General features: G+C 40.4%; 1 long non-coding RNA gene across 1 annotated transcript in view; it reads left to right on the top strand.

Annotated features, from left to right (window-relative positions):
- The first annotated feature begins 388 nt into the window (after positions 1-388).
- The window catches only part of LOC137155430 (uncharacterized), a 31,923-nt gene continuing 9,272 nt past the window's right edge, over positions 389-23,039 (top strand). The window contains exon 1 of the long non-coding RNA XR_010920458.1: positions 389-545. This is a non-coding gene — a long non-coding RNA (uncharacterized lncRNA). The remainder of the gene's footprint in view (positions 546-23,039) is intronic.

The following is a 23,039-nucleotide window of genomic DNA, read 5'->3' as shown; positions in this document are numbered from 1 at the left end:
TTATTGTAGTGAGAAGGAACAAATATGCTGCCCATTGTATCCTCTGCAAAAGATCTGCTAATCTGCACAGATTGCTAATAGCAGCTGGCCTGAGCAGTTGAGTGCATTGTGCTGCTTCTCTGAGCAATAGTAAAGTATGTCCCTACCTGTTACTGGTAAGCTTGATGCTGACACAATATACCTATTTTAGAGGATTTCTGAAGCTCCCATCACTGTAGTATCTAAGGAGTGGCATCCCACTGACCCAGAGGGGGAGGGATCACTCTTTGAGCCTGGGTGGGTGGAGCCAGGCCAGGCTCTCCCCTTCCACCAGAAGTCAAGGGGCGGGACAAGAAGTATAAAGACAAGGCCCTGTAGCTCAGTTCAGTGGGAGTTGCTGGAGGGGACAGATGCTCTGTGCTTGCTCCTGGGGCTGGAGTCTGGAGAAGATCCCTGCCATGCTGAAAGTTGGCCTGCTCTTTTAGAGCCAACAGTTGACTGAGGTGCTGGCTGGGACTACCACTGCCTATCTACCCCAGGGAAATGGAGGACAGCCAAAGACCCAGGTACCCAGAGGGGAGGGGAGCGGAGCCAATCCTAGTCTGGATGTGTTGGGTCCTGAAACTAGGTCTGTGTGTTTTGGCTGGAACCTGGTAGATTCAGTGATGGAACCCTCTGCCACTGTTAGGGCCCTGGGCTGGGCTGGGCTGGGCCCTGGTGGAATAGGGAGGGCTTGGGTCTCCCTACCTCCATAAGGCCAGGAGGTATACTTGCTGGCTCTGCCCTGCACAAAGCTAGAGACCCCCCTGCCCCCTTAGCCTGTTTGGTGCCCTGCCCTGCCTGAGGGCTTGGGCACACAGATTCCTTACTGCTCTGCCCTGCCACAAGGCCAAAGCCTCTTTGACTGTTTGGTGCTCTGCCCTGCCTGAGCAAGGAACTAGCTTCATTTTGTGGCTGATCTGCTGGGTGTGTGTACCCTGTTGGGTATCAAGACTCTACAGCCCTCTGTGTATCACCCACACACAGATGGACTGGTAGAATGCTTCAACTGGACCCTAAAAAACATTCTTAAGAAGTTTCCTCCCCCAAGAGCTATGACAGTGGGACCAGCTGATCCTGCCACTACTGTTAGCCATCAGGGAGGTACCCCAATTGTCTTCCAAATTTTCCCCTTTTGAGCTCCTGTATGGCCAGCAACCCTGCAAGCTGCTGGATCTAATCAGAAAGGCCTGGGAGCATAATTCATTGCTCTCCATGGGACTTCTACAGTATGTCCTGCAGTTGCAGGGACACCTAGCACAGGTCGGAAGGAGAATCTGTAGGTGGCCCCAGGGGCCCAGGAGCAAAACTACAATGTGGGGGGCCTGGGCCTGCACTTCTGAACCCAGCAACCAGATGCTCCTGCTTCCCTTAGAGGAGTGAGCCGACCCTTGGTCCCGAGGTCCCTGATGTGGAGGTTTCGGTGTTGCCCAAGGTTGCAGAGCCACAGCTGGGCAACACCCTCTTGGCAGAACAGAGACAAGCCCAGAGCCTGCTGAATGCCTTTCACATGACTTTCACCTTGCTCCTGGTACAGACCACAGGTGTACAACATACAGTCCAGATGAACTCTGGGGAGGTGGTCTGTGAGACCACGCATCTGCTCCTGTGACAAATGTTGTTAGCACTATGGAGAGATTCAAGCGTGAGTCCTACATACTCTGTAGGGTCCAGGAAGAGGAACAGGCATGATTTAGCCCCTTCCATGTTAAAGGGTTACTCTCCAGAACTTGTTTAAAGGCAGTTTTCTTTTACATTTCCAGCATTTGGAAAGTGTTTTAAAACATAATGTCTTTCCTTCTCAATCTTGGCCTTTTCTACTGGGTAAATATTGATTTCTCCTTCCATGTTTCTAACAGCATGAAACTGACATATCATTTTAGGTTTATGTCTACAATCACATTGATCCCTTCTGGCCTGGGACTCTATGAATCCTTATTTGCGTGCCAGCATCGCCACTCAAAAAGCTTGCACCACAGGGCCCAAAGAGTCTATCTGAAAACTAAGCCAATGAGCGTTCTGCAGCAGAACAAGCAAGGAAAATTGAAATTGACTATTAAGTACAAACAAAGAGATCCAGAAAGCCCCTCATGGACAGTTCCCATTGAAGTCAATAGGAATTCTGCATGTGGCAGGCTTGCAGGGTTAGCCTGTTCATTAGTACTTAATCAGTTTCCTCTGCTGGTTATGCAGCAGCACACCACAGAAAACAGCAGGTAATGTGTCTTTAAAAGAAATAGTGAGACTGAATTTTTAAAAGTACATACCTAAAATTCAGAAACTATTCTCAGTTTAGGAATTTTGATCAAATTTTTGTCTTAAACTTTTTGACAAAGACCCTTTAGAAGTAAAGATGGGCCTAAGCTGCAAGGTTCAGGTGCAGAGCTGAAGTTCCCCGAAATTCAGGAGCAGGTATTCAGAGCTGGGTTTTTGGTTCAAACTCCTCTCTATTTACAATACTTAGCAGTGGTTAAAACAAAATGTAAAGAACTGATTAAACAATAATTATTTTAAAAGACAGCAACTTTTCCATTCTTAACATGCACTTTGAAGCCTGAAGATTGTTTCTTCTCGATGCATTTTTGCAGCATAAGACAATGTCTTCATTCCATAAATACATTGCACACACACTGCTTGTTCATTACAGGTACCTCTATTGATTCTTCTGGATTTTAAGCCCTTCAGGGAAGGGGCATTGCTTTATATTTACCAGGTTGTTTTGTGAAGTGCTGTTATAGTTACAGCACATTATGAAAATATTAGTATTAACAATAAAAATAACTTGACTTGCCCATTTCTCTGGGGAGTGGCATTTTTTAAAATGAACAAGCAAAACAGAATCATCTATTTCATCATCATCTTGATTATAGTAAGGGTTCTGGTCATATGACTGTGCTGAAGAATTGTTGTTCTTCTAACACTAAACAAATAACTTTATCCAAATAAAGAGAGAGTTATTATCCCTAAAGGCACTGGGGCAGATCCTCACTGGTATAGATTGGCATAGCTCTGTCAGCTGAATGGCAGTCTACACCAGCTGAGAATCTGTTCCAATCTGTTTCACTGTAGTGCTTCTGTCTAGAACTTTACCTAGGCCCTGCTTGCCTGGATCTTGCTATGGCACATACAACTGTGCAGTGGACAAGTATATTTTGGGTTGGAGTAGTACGCTTTCATGAAGGATTTTTAAGACTGATACAATAAAGGGTAACAAGTTGCTAAAACCACAAGTAGAAGAAACATACTTGCAGTGGAGAAATGAAGAATACTTCTAAATCTCTCCTTTTATACTTATAAAATTACATCTGTACAGGATTATCAATAAAAAGAGGACTGTGAAAATTAAGGAATCCTTTATATTCATACACTTCAGCACAAAAATCCATTGCTCACACATCAATAGTATACGCTGACAGTCGTGTTCTACTTTAATTGTGCAGTGCCCTGTGTGATTTGGTGGTGATATTGTGGGGTCAGCATATAGATAATTAATCCCTGAACTGAAAAAGCAGGACTGAAATTTGTTTTTGTTACCTCTGATAAATTGATGGAGACATTGTAAATATCAGCAATCTGGTAGCAAAGGCTCAAGAGAACCAACCGAATATTTCTGCTTTCACCAGTGATGCCAATAAATCGAATAATAACTCTGAGGTCCCTGGGATAAAAGAAATAATGTAAATACTTTTTTGTTCAGAAGATTAATTGTTGATCTTAAGTAGGAGCTGGTAATTGGTTTGTTGGCAGAATGACAACATTCTTTTTCCCAAATAGTGATCATCTCAAGATAGTATGGGGTATGAAAGTTCAAGGTGTTCCATTAATGTGTGTGAACTAAAGTCCTTAAATTGACTGATTCCACATTGTTCTCACACCGTGCCAATTGAAATAAGTTTGTAATTTGTTCATTCATTAAATTGTTTGTTTGATATCATCAATATAACCTCAAAGACAAACCCATTCATGCAGGTTAAATTGCAACAGTATATGTCTTACACCTCTATTTTTCTTTTGAAAGGACCTGGCAAACTTATAAAAGGCACTTCTTTTAAATTAATGTTTCTCCTCATAGTGAATTCTTTATCCAGACTTCATGTACAAATTACAAATGTCATCTTGTAAGCCCTCCATGTGGAACTTTCACTGACTTCCACTTTTTTCTTTCTTTGAATTTCAAAAATATTCCACAACATTCCTCTATCCCCCACTTCCCATATCTACCTCTGGTCATTCCACACGTCCACATATTTATCCCTCATATAAATTACCATAAGGGATTTTTTGCATTAAATTGTACAATATATAGTTTATCTGAATGCAAAAATCCCCTACACAAATTAAACATTAAGATTGCATATCCAAATTAAAGTCCGAAAATAAAAAAAATAAGGTTCCAACGGCAACATTAACTAAGTAGCAATCTTAAATATTTCAAGTGAACAAAGTAGCAAAGCTAAAAAGGAGGCATTAGTGATGTTAGCTGTTTCCATCAGATGGCATTAGTTATTGCTTCGGGTGACTCAGAGAGAGAGAGAACTTCCTTCCCCTTAACTATATAAATTCCTTCTCCTTAATACATCTGAGCGATCCTTACCTTGTGATCCAGTTAGAAGCTAAGGATGCTGCCTTTGCCATGATGACACTTTTTCCACAGCCAGCCTCACCATGTACTATAAGCAGTTTTCTTTTGAAACACAGCAGCTGATTCTTCAGGGCACACAGAAAAGTTTCTCTTCCTACAACGCAGGTAACCCTATATTGGGGAAGGAAATGGAGAGAGGAAGAGAAGTACTGATAAAAGTTTGGAGAAGACCGTCAAGATAATCTATTCTACCATACCGAAGAACACGTGTCTGACAGAAGACTAAAGAGTGCAATTTCTCACCACACTCAGGTGTATTTTCTATATCAGACCAAAAACTCCCACCATGTTTGCTATAGAGTATGACAAATCAAAGATACAACTTTATCCATGCTAAAATAATCCCTCCCTGAAATCCCCCTTTACACTCTTTCTTGGCTTTAACTTCATTTTTATATGTATTATTTTTTTCATTACTTAATCTTTTTGCATGAAGGTGTCTGTCCTTATATCAAGTACAAGGAATCTTTCTAGGCTGATGTGTCAATCATGTAACTATTTGTTACTCAGTTAACTTTTCAAATATCTCAGTGAAAAGTTATTTCTGAATTGACACTACCAGATCAAACCAGCCTCTTTCCTCACTAATTGATATTCCATTGAAGTCTCACTTTCCCTATTCCTCAGCGACAAGTCTCGCGGTTGTTTTTCTGGACAAATCCAGTGAATTACTGTTGCAAGCTCTCATTTGCTTCCCATTTAGATAGCCTGAGGAAGCACATTCAGGAGGTCACTCAGAGGGTGACTATATAGGAGAGACATACGAAAATGTGCTGTGGTTTCATTTAATTTCCAAAGTCACTACTCACTTCTACCCCCTGAAACTTGCTAGTTAAATGTTGCTCACTGACAGACCCTACATTTTCAGTCAGAGAATCGGTATTTTCTTGTGTTCAGTGAGAAGGACCGATGGCAGCAGCAGTTGCAGGTTGGTAACTGTGGATTGTTTACATAGAGGTAACTGTATGCTACTCTAGTATGTGTCATGAGGGGGCAGCAGACAACCCAGCAGGGTGTCTGTAACCTGCATCAGCTGTGCCCCCTGATACTGCATCTGACAGCTGCGTGATCTGAATATTGATATTCCCTGGGCCAAGGAGTTTAGTATGCTGTTGGACTAGAAGGTGATAAAACAACAAGCCCTGCAGGAAGCAGTATTTGCCTTTTCTTTATCTCAGCATCCACATTAACAGATGACCAAATTGTTAGCTGACAGGACAAGAAGGGTGGAATCCACTTGCTCACAATATCTTGAACATCATCAGCTTAGGTGGGCAATTGTTTTAAATTTCTTTGGGCCTGACTAGTCATAGCTGCCCAGGTGAAGGGGAGGAAGGGTTAACAGTGTTGAAAAGCAGTTTTTATTATGCCTTAACTTAACTAAGTGGAGTGGACAGAACTTGAGGTGAAGCCCAGGAATAAACAAAGATAGAGAATTGGTATACATATACTGATACATGTAAGGATCCCAGGACTATAACCCATGTCTGCAGAGCCTGGGACAGCCGATTGTTCCCACAGTGCCACAAGGAGGCCATGCAGAGCCATGCCCAGGGAGTACTGTGGAGAGTAGGTGCCACAAGAAGTACTGCCCAAGAGAGCTGGAGTGACAGTACCCTGAGGTCCTCTGATTGGCCAAGTACCCTATTTAACCCTGTAGGGTGCCCCAGAAGTTGTCTGGGTTACCACACAGACTGTGCGCTTGCTGTGACTCCAGACTTCACCTGGTCTCCTGACCTCTGATCCCAGCCTGACTCTGACCCTGCCTAATTCTGGCCTGATACTATTTCTGGTCTCTAACGCTCACCTGACTCTGACACTGATTCCAGCCTGGTACTACCTCTGAGCTCTGGTCTCTGACCCCCAGCCTGACTTTGACCCCAACTCTTGCTTATTGAACCCAGCTCTAGTGATTCCTCTAACCCCTACTCACCAACTACCGTCCCTGACGTGTGGATCCCCACCCAGCTATAATCGCTAGGTCAGACTGCCTATGCCCCTGTCCCTTACAATACAGCACTTTTTATGTGTAGTTCTCAAAGTGCCTTATAGAAGTGTACATGCTATTATCCTAATTTTATAGCTGGGGAAGCAGAGGCACAAAGTGGTTAAATGTCTCTAGCCCAAGGTCACTCAGTGAGTGAGCCCAGAGTGAAGAGAAGAATAGACGTCCAGTGTGGTGCTACAGTCACTACACACACTAACTCCCAAACATACATGTGAAATGCAACAATGACAACAAACATTCTGGCATCCACTTTGCTGGAAACTATGAAAGATTCCAAGTTTGCTAGAACTGTTAGTTAGAACTGTGCTAGCAGAGATACAGTTGTGCTCTCATCCCTTCTTCTAATCCTAAGGCTCTGCCACCTTATGAGTAGTGCATTTCTGGTTATAGAGGCATTGTGACAGCGATAAGTCAACCCTCTTCCTATCTGCTACTTCTACCTTGTTCCTTTTCTCAATTAATTTTTATACTGCAGTCCTACTGGTAGAAATATGAACCTCTTTCTCAGTTTATTCACATACTATTGCAACATTAACTCTGTCCCCTTGTGAGCATTTATTATAACCCACTCTTTCATTACTTGACCATGTGTTATTTCTGGAATAATTCAATAATATCATATAATTTCTTTTGAGACCCTAAATTCTAGCGTATAACTAAGATAATGTATGATCATGAATTTAGACCAGATCATAATGAACATTATCATACTTCAGAAAAGACCTGGCCCTCGCCTATCAGAGACAAAGCTTTTTCTCCTCCTCTATTCCATTCCCTCCCCCACAAATGGCTGATTTCAGGTGACCCACCCCCACTCCCAGAAGAAGACAACACCCCTCTATACTAAAGACTCAGAAGGAGGAAGGCAAAGGTAAACCTTAGCCACACTGAGTCCCAGTATTTGTATCCTGGGATCTCATCTTACAGGCCTTTCAGTTCATCCAAGCAGTACCCTGACTGGTACACTCTGCCTCATCTGTAAAATGGAGACAGATGGGGATAAAGGAAGGGAATGAGAATTTGATCTAAAAGTTTACTTGTAAACTATTTTTAAAAAGATTAGTGTGATACTGAAGAAACCTTTTAACATGGCTTGAGAGAAAATAAGGTGATACCCATACTTGAAAGGAAAAACCGCAGCAATATTTAAATCCGTTGAACTACTCTAAATCTTCACCACACTGTGTGCTATTTGTCTTTGTGTAGAAGCATGAATTATGTTAATTAAGCAGCAGTTCATTGCTGAACTCACAGTGACTGACAATGCTGGACGTGCTCCAGAATCTCCTCATGAATTCTATACACTTGTTTTCTTTTCCTTGCATCCAGCCTTTCAGGGCAATTCTTTGAACTGGTCATTCTAGTAAAAGAAGAGCAGAGAAAAAGCCTTTGATAGAGTTAAACAAAGGGGTTTTTGTATGAAAAGATACTAGTACTCTTGTTACCAGGAACTGAATAGTTTTCCTTTAAAGGTGAACTTTTGTTTTGCTTCATGAAGATGTATAAAGAATGCTTGAAAGTTATTTTGTGTGAAAATTGTGCTCCTAGACATAGCTGACTGAATGCATATTTTGAGAAATAGAAGTGGGCCTTCATAAGTCTGTGCAAAACTTAGAATGATCTTCAGTTTGAATTTGCCAACTCAATGAGCATTTCTGAAAAAAACTCCATGCTTTCACATGTGCAATTTTATATGCTTTAAGTCCCTAATATTACATTTAACCTAGACTCCATTAGATATGAATTTTTTTACAGTACAAGATAAGGTTTTTACATGTCACATGTCGACAATGGGCCTTCAAAATTATCACTGAGGGCAGAATTTGGCCTGAAGTCCTTGTATCCTCAAAATCTTGTATTCTGTTGAACTGCATTATTTCCACATTCTTTAGAATTGTTTTAGATCAGAACTTTTACTAATACATCAGAACTTGATGCATTTGCAGCTCTGACATGCTAAGCAATGAGCAATCTTTGAACAAAAGTAATCTGTCAACTGACCAGAAACTCATCTGCTTTATCCCAATTTGCTCCAGCTTTTGTTAACGAAAGCCTGGTTTGGGACTAACCCCAATACAAGAGGATTCTTCACTGTAACTTTTCAGTGCAGCTAGAGTCCAGGCTAATGGCAGTAACTCTGACTCTCTGTGCTACTTATTCCTTCCCCTCTTGTGAGGTCATCTTCATAGACATCACTGTGTAACTGACCTGGTGAAGTGGGTGATGACAATTTTCTGAAAGTCATTGCATAGGCGTTCAAGGTAGTAGGCATGGGATCTGTTGCTGATAGGGCTGATTCCATCCTTTCCCCAGCAAACGCCGGTCTCATAGATATTGGTGTGACGAAGCTGTAAAGACAGAACAAATCTATAGTATGTGTATACATAACCACTAAAGTTAGCTTAATAAACAAATCTTGGAAAGGATCCCAGGATGACTGTTCTCATAATAAAATCATTTCTGGATTATAAATTGTGCAATAACATTGTCACTGAGTTTGACTTTTTGACACAAGATATTGTAAGCTTTGAGTTATAACAGCCCTAGAAGATAATTTGTACTTTAATGTTTTTACCTTTATAGTTTTAGGCTTGTAGAGAAAAGGGAGACAAACGAAAGAGTGGCTAAAGATAATGGAAATGGGGAGGAAGATGCCAGAAAGTGGAAGAAGGGAAATCATCAAAGGGACAAGTTGAAGGATTAGACAGATAAATAAAGAAGTCAGACTGAGATGAAGGAGTGGAAGTAGAGAACTAGTGGTGGAGAAGGGAAAGACAGAGAAAGCAGGTTCTTGATTGGTAATATTAATTTTGTTTTTAAAATTTGCACAATTCTGTGCAGAGGAAGGGGAAGTTGGAAAAACATTTTAAGGAGAAAATGCAAGGTAGAGAGAAGCCAAAAATAATTATGTGCATGTAATGTGTGTATTTGTACTTTATTTTCTGACAGATGAATACAAATTGCTCGAGAGTTAACTGGCCAAAAGAAAAGTAAATCAGAATTAGTCAACCTAGTTCTTATGCTACAGTTATCAGAAGAAGAGTTGCCATAGGCCAGTTTTTAATGCTTCTTTTGGCCCTCACAGCATGTTTTGAGTGCCTCTGGTACAAGAAATTGATAATTAATATTTAATCATCAACAGTATATGGTCATTTATTAACTGTTAATACTAGTATTAAACATTACGGTTCAGATTCTCAACTCACAATGAGTAGTATATTACTCCATGAGTAGACCCAGTGATTTCAATAGAACTACTTGTGGAGTAGGACACTATTCAAGATTAATTAAGAGTGGCATAATTTGAGTTTATTATAGCATCATAATTTTGCACTTTAAGGATTGTAAAAAGATATGAATTCTCCCCTACAGAGCTTACCATGAATACTGAACATAAAGATAACAGACAAAGCAAAGTGTTAGGGAAAAGAGGCACAAAGGTTAAAATAAACGGGAGTTAGTTATATTAGCTAGTGAACTAGGGCAAGAAAGAAGTAAATAACACAGGAATGAAGGTCAATGGGGGATAAGCAAGGTGAAAGAAGTGGGTTTGGAGAAGGGTTTTAAAGGAAGAGCAGACACTTGGCTTTTAGGAATGGGGATGTTGTTGCAGATGTAAGGAGCAGTGTAAAAAGGCACAAAGGTGAGTGCAAGTGAAGATGAAAAAACTCTATGGTTTTCTTCATCTTCCCCTGGCCACTGGACTAATGTATGATGTAAGAGGTCCTCTGACATGGTGATAAGAACAAAAATAATGGAAACTGACTATTTGCATACCCTGGCATGTATGCTGTCTATGAAGTTCTGGTGTGCATCGTACATTCTTTTGTTGACCTCTGGTCTTTGGTGGTGGATATCAATATATTTTGAAGCCTGTTTGCTTGACAGGTTGTACTGTATGTCACTGATGTTTCTCTTGAAGCAGTGACAGTGATCTTCTGGAGAGCCCTGGACCTGGAATCCTTGATCCACCTCTTGCTGCAAAACTTATAAAGAGAATATATGTTCTGATTCTTACTGCATTTTTTAAAACTTACTCTTAGAACACTTACAGAAATGGCATGCTGAAGAATGGCTTAGAGAATATGATAGGTACTAGGACAGCAATAAAGATATGAGCATTATGTTTTGTCAGCATCACAAACTCTGTAGATCCCAATGAGAACTAGTGAACAGTGCTGAATTGCACATACTGATTTATTTTCTGAATTTGTCTTCTGTAAATTGCATGGGTAACACATACCAAATGGCAGGGAGAAATCTAGAAGTGAGAGAGACCTAGAAGTGATATTGGATGGCAAATCATCCAAGAATTTGCAAAGTGAGATGGATGTAATAAAAGGCCCATGCAATTTTGGGTTGCAAGCTCAAAGGTCCCATCTTCTGGAGCAAGATAGTAATAGCCTGTCTCCATGTGGTTCTGGTGTGACCACACCTGGCATACTGCACCCAATTCTAGAACTTTAACAGAAAGATATTGACAAACTGGAGGGAGTTCAGAGAAGAGCAACAAAACAGAATGGGGGACTAGAAGGATTGACATAGGAGTGATGATGAAGAGCTTAATTCATACAACATGACTAAACAATAACCTACTGGGGACATGGTGATAGTCTGAAAATATATCAAAGGATATTAATGCCAAGGATGTAGAGGATTTCAATGTGATAAATGGGGAATAGTTAAGACCAAGATGGTGAACATTTAGGTTGAACATAAGGGAAAACTTCTGGATATGTGATTGGCAAGAGCATTTTTACTTGCTGAGTTTTGATAAGTAAGGTATAATTCCTCCCAAAACACATTTATGCCTGTGGATTTTTCTTTGCTAACTTGAGGGTTTATTTAAATGAAGGAAGCACCTACACACTAAAGCTTTTAAATAAGACCCTTAGAGAAAAAATCCAGTGTAGTTTGAAGGGAGAAAATCTTCGAGAGACTCACGAAGCATGAGACGCTAACTTCCTTAGTCGGAAGAAAGAATACCAGTCATAGTATGGGATTTTCCATTTTCTTAAGTGGCAGAGCCTGACTCTGTCTGTTGGATTGTATTCTAATTGCATTATTCTTTCTAAATGACTCAACTGTTTACACAAATGCTATACTGTGGAGAAATTACTAGACTGAGAATTAGAGCGTTGGGGTGTATTCTGAGCCTTGGGGAAATCATTTAATCTCCTTGTGTTTCTCCATCTGAAAAATAGGGATGCCCATCATTTCCCTACCTTAGATCAGAAAGTTGTTTACAATCAGTGAGAAGTGCTGCATTAATGCTAAATTATTACACCAATCCAGCAGCAAAAGTCAGATAATCATTTTGTACTTTGCATTGAGTGTTAACAGTATTTCACAGTGCATATTTTATTTTGCTTGGCCGAAACCAGGCAGCTTGCTCCTCTAGTAGGCCCCAAATAATAAACTTGCCGAAGGAGTTACATATAATAACTGTATCAGTTAAACAGTACGTTGAACAGAGAGAGGCATTTAGGGTTATTATTGAGGTAAAGTAATTTTTTCTCTTAGTTATCTACAGTGCACTAATAACCATAGTATCCAGGCACTCACAGGCTTCTAAACCGTGCTAGGTATGTAGAAGTTTTCAGCTCCTGCAATTGATTTGTCCATCTCTACCTACTGGAACAAACTGTATAATTTGTTTCTCCTGAAAACAATGTGTTGTTGATCACTCCAATTAACTGACATGTTTTTCACTTCTGGATTCCAGTCTCACCTGTTTTAAGTAGCGCGGTTGCGGTCTCTTGGTTGAGAGCAATTGGAGCATATTCCTGAAATATCTTATGCAGTTTGTGGAAACAGCTCAGCCATTTGCTCTTAGCTTGTTGTCTGCGTACAGGATCCTTGCTGAAAATATCCTGGTAAAAGGTGCTGTGTAGAAGAATCAGAGACCCACAGATGTGTGAGGAAAAGATGTGTGAAAACTAAGAAGTTGCTCTAACCACAAAATGTGATTAGAGAAACAATTTAATTACTTCAGGAGAAGGCAGCAGGGGCCTAGTGAAATGAGCATGTGGCTGGGAGTCAGCAGACATTGGTTCCAGTCCTGACTCTGCCACTGACTTTCTGACTGGTCATCAAGCCTCAGCTACCCCACGTCTGAAACAGGGGATAACAAAGTACCTATCTGCAGTCGAGATTTGAAGATGACAGAATTATTAGCATCATTATTAAGCAACACCTTCTGCTGATGCATTTTATACTAAAAAGGGAGACACGTTGTTCATTTAAACACAGATATCTTTAGTTTGTTGATGATAGTGTTGAATGGAACTGCCTGGATCACTGAATCCACCCCCGTCTCTCCCCCTGCAACTCTGCAGGCTGGAATGTTTCTTCTATATAATTGCTTAGAAATGAACCTTTTCATTGATTATTTTTTTTCATTGTTTCCATTTAAAATTAATAGAGAACAAATGAATCTCTTAAATGGTTTGGAATGAAGAACATTTATATTCCTTAAACAAATGACTTCCAAACAAAAGTAATAAAACACTAACCTAAGAGGTAGAAGCCTGTAAACACTTGGGAAGTAATTTTCATCCAATTTGTACCACTGATTAAGTAGCTGCAGTTCTTTCTCATATTTGATGGTAGATTTATGTTGTGTGAATGGAGATGCATTAGGCAAATCCTGTTCTGAAATATTTGATTCTGGTTCTTGATTTGGGTTGGTCTCAACTGTCTTTTCTTTTGATGACTTGTCAGTTCCCAGAAAATTTTCCGTAACACCAGTCTGATTATCATCTGCCTGCTCTGTTTTCTCACTCAGAGCTGTCTCTTTTGATCCACCATGTAATACATCACTTGATATATTCTGCTTTTGCTTTATTGCAACCAGCTTTATGCTTTCAATTGTGCCTTTAATTGCTTCTAAGTTTTCCTTTGATATGATTTCTGGTATGACAGGATCATCATGTTTTTGCCCAGTGAAAACCTGAGAACAGAATAATGAGAAAATGGAGTAAAAACAGCCATACAAAGGGGACAAATACAGCTCAGAATATACCTTGTGCAAAAGTCAAGATTCCACATGTTATAAATCAGTGGAGTATTTACCAATTATCTCTATTCTTCCATGCACTAGATTTGTAAAATGTGCATTGTTCAGAAAGTAAAACAAGCTAAATAAATAAACAATCATTAGAAAATATACTAGAAATTAATCATAGCAAATTAAGCCAAAACTTACAAAAAATGTTTGCTGTCCCAACTCCTGGCACTTCTTCAGCATTTTCAAGTGAAGTAAAACCATGTGGTGCTCATTGCTGACACCATCTTTTATCCCCCATCTTAGGTCCAGCATCCGGAATGTGTAACCTCTTTCTTTACAGTAATTGTACAGATGAGGGTATGACTTTTCCATTAATGCATTTCTTTCTGCCTTTGAATCTGGCTCAAAAACAAGCATACTGAGGCTAAATTTGTATATTGGTATAAAATATAGCTTTGTAGCATTTCATGCTAACACAAAAATTTAAATGAGTCAATGGGATAAAGATTTCCAAAGTAAAAGAGGTGTTTAGAGATTATTTCATGTTTTTATATGCTTTTTCATTCATGACCAGATGGTATTACATATAATACAATCACCTTAGGTGTGCTATTTATGATAACCATCTGCACACATCCTCCAATCACATTCTAGCAGTTCTGCTCACAGGGTGTACACTGTAACTAGAGATTTAAATACTTCCAATCCTTTGGATGTTCACAATCCAGATGCAAATTTTGTAAGTGCTCCTTTCTCTAAAATAGGACAGCCAAACCCCAAGGCTATAGCACCCTTGAATATTAGGATAGTCAAAATTTGGATAGAAATCTGAAGGCAAATTTTGGGAATCCATCTCCATCTCTTCATATGCTGAAAATTGCACTTGCCAGAGGCACACGAACATTACTGCAGATTTGTTCCTGTGTGCAACTCTTGTGGGGTAGTTACCCATCCTATTTTTACATGCATTTTATCATTCACATTCTTAAACTATTTTGTCATCTTTTAAATGTATTAAATATAGAAATGCAGCATGCTTGACAGGTGTGTTTTTAAAAGGTCATGGGAGAATTCCTACCTTTTATATAAACAGCCCAAATGCACAGTTACTGGAACCTCTATACCCCTGTCAGGAAAAAGGAAATGTACCCAGACTTTTTCTGAAGGGATGGGTTGTGTATGGAAGATTGGGAGTATTTTAGTGCTGATATTATGGGAAAAGTTTATTATATGGGTTTTTTTAATAGACTGACTTGTTCATACTCATTTGATTTTTTTCACACACTAGGATCCTGGAACTCTTATTTAAATGTAAAAAAGTCTGATGTCTACCATTTCCCCAACACACACTTTTTTGCCTAAATGATGTCTATTTAGATGGCAAGCTTTTCAGTGCAGGTACCTGTCTTTCTTTCCTCTTCCCCCATTTGACATGTATATAGCACTTCATAGGTTCAAAGCACTGTACAGACAATCACACATTAATCCAAAGAAGTTGATATTATTATTATTCCTACTTTCCAGATGAGGAAACTGAGACAATAAATGAAGCAACTTGCCCAGGCCATACAGTGAGTCAAAGGCAATTTGGATTAAAACCACAATCTCCTGACTCCCAGTCTTATGCTCTTTCCCCCAAACCAGACTTCCTAGCAGAATTCTGGGTACTATATAAATAATGAATAATAATAATTAGTCCAGGTGTGATACATGATAGTTCAGGAACCTCAGGGTGTGGGAGTATCTGTGGTGGGAATGGGGCTGGATTACAATTGCTATACCTTGATAGCCTCCACAAATGTAGACCATAAAGACTTTCTTTCTGGCTGAATACGGTATATTGATGTGTCCCTTAATGATAGTGAGTGTGTCACTCTCAGGAGGGTTGTGTTTTTTATCTTCTTCCAGATTAGCTGGCATACCCCAGCTCCGCGGTAACAAAGGCATAAAAGACTTTGTTTTTTCAGCCCTGCTTGCAGAGGGAGGCTCCAGCTGAGGTGTACTTTGAGATGAGGATTCACTGTAGACAGGTCTGTCTGGTCCATTATCCTTACTGGAATGCTTATTTCCAGCTAAAGCAACAGTTTCTAACAAAGCACTTTTCAATGAATTTGTCATCACTCTGTTTTCCTTATCATTAATCTCCGGGCTCTTCAAGCAAGGTATTCCATCTGTTCTCCGTGTTGGCAGGATCCAATTATTTATATTTAGCTCTGTCTGCATTGCTGTCGTGTGCCTTTTGAGGAATAACTCTTCTGATAAATGGGTTTTATCTCCCTGTTGACATCCATCTGAAAGTGCACTAGAATTTGCCTGGTGACCTCTGGCCTGATCTGTAGCTTTTTCTTTGCCCTGAAGAGAAATAAAATTTTCACATAAGTAACCTTATTGTACCATGTACCGACTAGGGCCAAATACTGCAACCCAAATGCACACACAATTGTCATCAACTTCAGTGGGAGTTACATATCGGTATGGACAGCAGGGGGTGAACTAACGGCTTAGTGGTAGAGTTCTGCATTGACATGTGAAAGACCTAAATTTTGAGGCTTGGTCTCTTGTGGGAGTGGTGCAAAGACAGCACATAAAACGTATGTGGAAAAGGGAGGGCCTTGTGTTGCTAAATGGAAAATCCTCTAGATTCCCTCTTATATCTTCTTACATCAAATTTAAGCTTCTGTTCCTCATCTGCAGGGTTCTACATAACCTTCTCCCCTCCACCCATTCAGGATAGCAGTTTTCATTTCCTTCTGCGTCCCATGTCATTTCCCAACCCCCTTGGCCTTTTTCTCCTCTGAGTCATAGAGTTTTTAGGCCAGAAGGTCTCCTGTCTGACCCCTCGTAGACCACAGACCACCACCATCACCCAGCATCTGTACGTTAAACCCAGCAGCTGAAATTAGACCAAAGTATTACAGCCCATAGGAGATTAGACTATTTTGTGCCATAGGCAGAGAATCCGAGGAACTGAAGCGCATCAGCACCTGAGTGCCCGCAATGACATGATGATCCTGCCAGGAGACCTGTGCCCGAATGCTTTAGAGGAAGGCAAAAAAACCCAAGATCATTGTCAATCTGACCTGGGGTAAAATTCCTTCCCAACCTTAGATATGGTGATCAGTTTGACACTGAGCATATGAGCAAGAAACAGCCAGTCAATAATTCTCACACCCTCTCTCCCTTGAAATGATGTCGATGTCTTATGTGGAAGCTTTTCAGGGCAGAGAATGTCTTTTCTATAGGCTTGATCCTGCAAGGTGCTGTTCACCCTTAACTCCCATTGACTCCACTGGTAGTTGGCACCATATTTGCAAAACACTAAGATAATGAAGGATGCTTCTTAAGAGAGTTCTGTCCAGTCGTCCTCAGTCAGAAGGTTGGTGGCAGTGATTAGGGATCCTGATGGTGGGGAGTGAAGCAGAAGATACTGGGTAGGAAGACAGAGTCTAATCCCCTCCTCTCCAAAAAACCTATTGTGTACCACACTAAAACAAAGTGTAACCTACAATGTTTAAATCCGTGCCAGATTTGTCTCCTCTGTACCATTTGTGATCTTTGTGCTTTCTCTTCTTCCACATCTCTTTTCCATACTCAGTGGTATTAATCCTGTTAATCCCACCTTGTATGGAAGAACTCAATGATGTCAATAATTTGCCCACATGGGGTGGGAAAGACAAAAAAAAGCCATTGAGAAAATGCCCTACCCATGTTGATGCCGATAGAAGGACCTGATGGAAAACTCCCTTCTCTACATGTGATGGGGGAGGAGCAGCAGCTGAAGACCTCACTCCCTGCACACACTTTTTGGGCTCCCATCATTCACCAGCAGAATCAAATGCAGCCTGCTGTCATTTGAAACCTTACTGACAAGTAGAGTTCTACTTGTAGGTCTATGGCTGGACAACTGGCTTGATGTTTTTCACTGATTCTTACCTTCAGAATAAAAGCCTCAGTACTTCTCGAGGCAGATGGACTTTCATTCTCAAGTGCTGCCTGACATCCAACAGCCTGCTTCAGCCTTCGAGCAAGGCGATGCTCCATATGATGCTAGAAACGTGTAAGAAATGAATTAGCAAACTTTAATTTTCAGCTATCCCAAACAGTCTGAAAACAAGGGAAGTTCACACATACCTTTAAATGGGACTTCACGTGTATGTCCGTTTCTCCACTTATTTTTGTACTGGGTACATGCCAATGCCAATATTGTCTCTAAATGTCACAAACAAAATGTATTAAATTCCTTAACAATACATTCACACTTCATCCAGAAAGTTTTGGTACCATATTTGCAAAACTCTAAGATCATCAAGAATGCTTCTTAAGAGAGTTCTGTCCAGTCCTCAGTCAGAAGGTGGGTGGCAGTGATTAGGTATATCATGAAATGCTATATCCATAGATAATACCAAAAAAAATAGTCAGTGAGCTAAATTCATCTCCTAAATTCAAGTCTCCTTCTGAAGAGTCACATTGCAAAGGTAATTTCTGAAGATTTGCAATAAGATATCAGCTTTGACAAGTGACCTGCAACCTTTGACAAGTGACCTTCAAATCATGATAATTGAGCTTTTCTTGAGAAACCCATTTCTTGGATAGGTACCTCTAGCAGTACTGTATATTTTTTATTAATTAATACATACTAAGGGCCAAATCCTGATTGCCTTACTTACATGAATAGTTCCACTGAAGTCAATAGAAAGACTAGCATGAATATGTGAACTATAGTATGGTTCACACATCGTACACCCTTCCTCTGGGGCTCACAGGTCCCAGACTGAGAACTCTCAATCTACAGCAATGGAAATACTTACATGACTAAAGCAAGCAAGACTGGGCTCTAGCTATATTTTCAGTTGCTTAATTGTGTTATTTAGTTAGTTACACTTCTTGAAATTATACTATTTTAAATTGACCCCAGCAGAAAACATGTTCCTACAGTTAAAATGTTTTCACTGTCTTTATTCTCTATTTTTCTGAAATACTTTAGATTTGTTTCCATAACTCAAGAAGTTAACTCACCCCAGTCAACTTAGAGCTGACAGCTTTGTACAGAGATTGCTGCGAACATGATATCTGTGGGGGGAAGAACAATTCCTGAAGGGTTTTGGATGTCTGGATGTTCAAATTACTGTGCTGTGAAAATACAGAGAAACTTTTTTTTTTTTTTTTAATTTCCTCCAGACTTTAAATTTGAGTACATGATTTGGTTCATTGAGTTAGAATAAACTGTTACTATGGACCTTCTATTAAAGTAAAATAATAATTTCAGAGCACAACACCATTTGTCTTTATACTATGTAGAGTATCAAAATGCTAAGTACCAAAGAAACATGCATTTATGAACAGTGGTCAGGGGTCTTGGGGGAGGAAAAATAGAAGTACTCTTCTAAGCTCTGCCTACAACCAAATTCTACCTACTAGAGATACTACTACAATGTGACACCACAATGAAAGAAGTTGAAAATTGATTTGTTGAAGCTGAGTGTTTGATACATCATCTTTCTTGTTAATTTGTATAGGAAAGTAGCTTTGTAATGTCTGAGTAGATATATAATGGGGTGTACAAACCCCACAAGAGTCCGAAGGGGGTTAATGAGAGCCTGTGGGCTCAATCAGCCTCACTCTGCTACAAGTGTCAAGCTTGGAGAGTGGAATTAAAACGGCTGAACATGGCTCAGCTGGGGGCTGATCAGGAAGGAGGGCAGATGGCTGGCTGGCTAGCTCTCTCTCTCTGAGAGAAGACTGCCTGGAGTCAGGTAGCTGAGTTGGCTGGCTAGCAGACAGAACTTCCCTGAAGGAAAGGTAAGCCTGCAATAGGGGATGCCAGGCAGTTGTGAAGGAAAGCTGGGGAGAGTCTGCCCAGGTTCTTTGTGGAGCAGGAAGATTTCTGCAGGTTCAGGGACTTGTGAGGGGGTTGGATGGCTGAATGTGCCAAGAAACTCTGCAATGAGTCTGGAGAGGAAGAGGCTGTGAGAAAGGCCTATGACAAGGTAAGGTAGGAAGTGGTCCAGGGAGGCAGCAATGGGTCTCTACAGACATGCCTCGACTGCCTATTCAAGGGTCCCTGGCCTGGAACCCAATGGAAAGGAAAGGATGGGGATCATATGGGCGTGTCTGCGCTACTGCTGGGAATGAGCCTTGCCTCCCAGGCCAGGTAACCAGACTCACGGGGGGGCAGCTCAAACTAGTGTACTAAAAATAATAATGTGGGCATTGTGGCTTGGGCTGTCTAGCCGAGGGGGCTGGTGGCTTGAGTGCCTGAGCTGCAATGTCTACACTGCTATTTTTAGCAAACAAGCTTGAGTCCCATATATGCTAGTGCAAGTTTGCTTATCCGGGCTAGGACACTCACTCCCAGCTGCAGTGTAGCTATACCCAAAATGACCTGGCCAGTGAGTCATTAGAAAAAGCAGACTACAGCAGGGAGCACCAATGGAAGTGAGCTTGTGATGCCTGCCCAGCCACAAGAGGGTGAGCCAGCTGATGTGTCATACTTTTTATGCATAAAAGATCAGATCTTTCAGTGATCTGGGCCAGGCTTCCGGATGCTAGTCTGGAACTTGGGTGACCAATTCCCTGCTTCTCCACAGATTGCCTGGATGACCATGGGCAATTCTTAAAACAGTTTTTATACACTTTGGTGAAAGTAAACGTGTTTGATAAGAAATAAGATATTTTAATCTTGGTGCCTCAGTTGTCCATCTGAAAAATGAAGCTAATAGTACTTCCTTATCTCTCAGGGACATCATGATGATAAATACATTTAAAAACTGAGATGCACTCCGATGCTATGGTAATGGGGGAAATAAGTACCTATGACAGATTTGAACTGAATGGGCCAAATTCCTTACTCAAGGCAAATACAAATGAACTGACGCCATGTGAAAATGTACCAAAGCAAAGCTTGGTCCAAAGAGTCAGATAACTTTTTCCTTGTGTTAATTTTAGTTGCACTTTAGTAACTATGCATAAAATTATGTTCTGGGTATAACCCTTGTAGGAGCATCATAAACTGCTTTAGGAGAGAGCCTGACAAATACATTATTCAAATACTTACACTGATTGTGTTTTCCCGGGACTTCTTGAAAATTGAAGGGAAAGCAGTTGGTTCTTTATATCCCTGAAGGAAAACAGTACAATATAAAATGTTATATCCCAGCCTTGCAACATCGTATTCACCTGAGGCAAGTAAAATATTTTCCCCATCATTGTGATACAACTAGGCAAGTGGATTTTGTGCCTGGTTTGGAAAACGTTCATGTCCTTTTAACGAGGCTGATTTGTTCTTTCTCTGACTCTTGTGCAATAATGTGCTCACCTACTTTTAGCATAAATGTGAACACATGTATACAATAAAACAATTACACTGAGACAGTGAAAAGAAAGTCCTTAGCTAAGGCCCCTCAGTGATTGATATAAGAACGAAGGTTTCCACGTTAGAATTAATAGGAAACATAAGCTGAAAACAGTTAAAAATTGAAGTGATTAAATGTTCATATCAAAGTTCAAATATTGCTTACTGTGTGCTGAGGTTTCTGAGGAAAAATCCCCTTTGCATAAACTGCCCACATGACTTTTCTGCACAGATTTTCAATACATTAACTTAAATTAAATTATGAAAAAGAGGGTGATGTTCCAGTTCTTATTGTATTGTCACGGTTTCGCTAGCTATTTTCAACTAGGAAATTACACGGTTCCAGGCAAAACACTCTTCTGAGCAGCTTCTTAAACAACCTCCAAGAAAAGAAAATCAGTAACAGGGTAATAGTACAGGCAGTTCACAAAACACAGTCAAGGTCCTCTTATTTAAGTAAATGAGTGTTGGTGTCTTCTAGCCTTTCAAGGTTCCACTGTCCTGAATTTTCCCCAGAAAACAGGAGCAGCAGCACTTCTGTCCAAAGTGCCCATGAAATGAGCAGGTGGCGTTGCCCCCCCTCATAGAGTCTTTTCAAGCAGCAAAGAGAAAATATTCATCCATTTCCCCTCAAGTCCTTCGGACCCTTTAGGAGGTTGCGTTTACTGGCTCCAAAGCTCTCGCCCATAGCAACGTCCTCTTGCTCTACCTGTTTGGGTGGTTGTGCCTTCCGCACACATGCAGTTTCTCTGCTAATTATATCCACACTTTCAGCACACACAGCTCACAAGCAAACATTACTGCTGCCAGGATTCATAACAAACCGTTCAATTGCTCAATAGGAAAATAACTCCTGAGTTATTTCTCCAGGTGGGGAGAGGGGTTAGAAAAGCAATATTTTATATTACAACTCTTAACTTCACAATTCCCCTTTTCCTTTGAGAGACAGACTTTTTTGGTTAAGAGTTTGCGTATTTTGTTTTTCTGATAAAACATCTACTTTGTTTAGGACAATCTCTATTAGGTATGTATAAGGTGCTTGTCATCTCAGCACCAAAACAGCTACAAATGTTTTGTGCAATTGTTTCACAGAAGCATAATTAAAATGTAATATCCCAAACAGGCAGATTTTTTGTTCTTACTCCAATTTTTAGAGTACAGTACAAAGTTGCCTCTGGCCACCAGCCAGCAAAGGCTCCATGGCTTTGTATCTGCAGACATTAGTTTGTTCTAACAAGAGATCTATCTCTTCAGAAGCAGTGATGTAAACCAGAATTTAGCCTTATGAGTCTTGCTGCATGTGTTCTGTTCCCAGGAACCAAGTGGCAATGGACCACATATTTTCAAAAAGTTTCAACAAGATTTTGCTTTCTCAGGATGTTTAACTACCATTCAGATGGACTCCGATATTTCTAGGGTCACGCCTTTATGTCTGTGATTTTAAACTTCTCAATTCACTCCTGTTCTCGTTACTGATTTTTGGGAAGGGGAAGAAGAAATTGAGTGACAACCGATAAGTGAAGTATCAACCAACTAGGTGTAGCAGGGCACAATAAAATGTAGTTCGTTCTATGTGGTAAGGAACCTCAGTGTGACACCGAGCATATGAAAGATAAAATGGGCAAACTGCTTGGCAAGTAGCCTGTACTGTTTCATGCTGACAGTGTACACATGTTTACACTAACCTTTTCTTGGAACGCCACATCTGGTTTAGTTTATTAAACTAACCATTCTCTTTGTATAATGTGTATTTTTTTGTAAAATTTCCAATTTTACAACAGGTTTTGATGGGTTTATGGACACTAGTGTGAAAGGAATGAATTGTACTAACAAGCACTAGAGTGGTGTGGAGGCATAATCAAGCAGACCACGGACTGCTCCTGTTTTACCAAGCAGCCTTGGCTCTCAATATTTTCTTCCACTATCATCATGCTGAAGGAGTGCAGCTCAGTACTTTTGGTCATTAAAGAATGTAGAGGATACAGATGTAAAGACTGATTACTTCCTTACA

This window comes from Emydura macquarii, unplaced genomic scaffold (genome assembly GCF_026122565.2).
Source record: "Emydura macquarii macquarii isolate MOO-44397 ecotype Brisbane River unplaced genomic scaffold, CSIRO-AGI_Emac_v2 contig_1363, whole genome shotgun sequence".
Classification (NCBI taxonomy): Eukaryota; Metazoa; Chordata; order Testudines; family Chelidae; genus Emydura; species Emydura macquarii.
The sequence above is the reverse complement of the archived record's forward strand: the minus strand, read 5'-3'. Positions and strand labels throughout refer to the sequence as shown.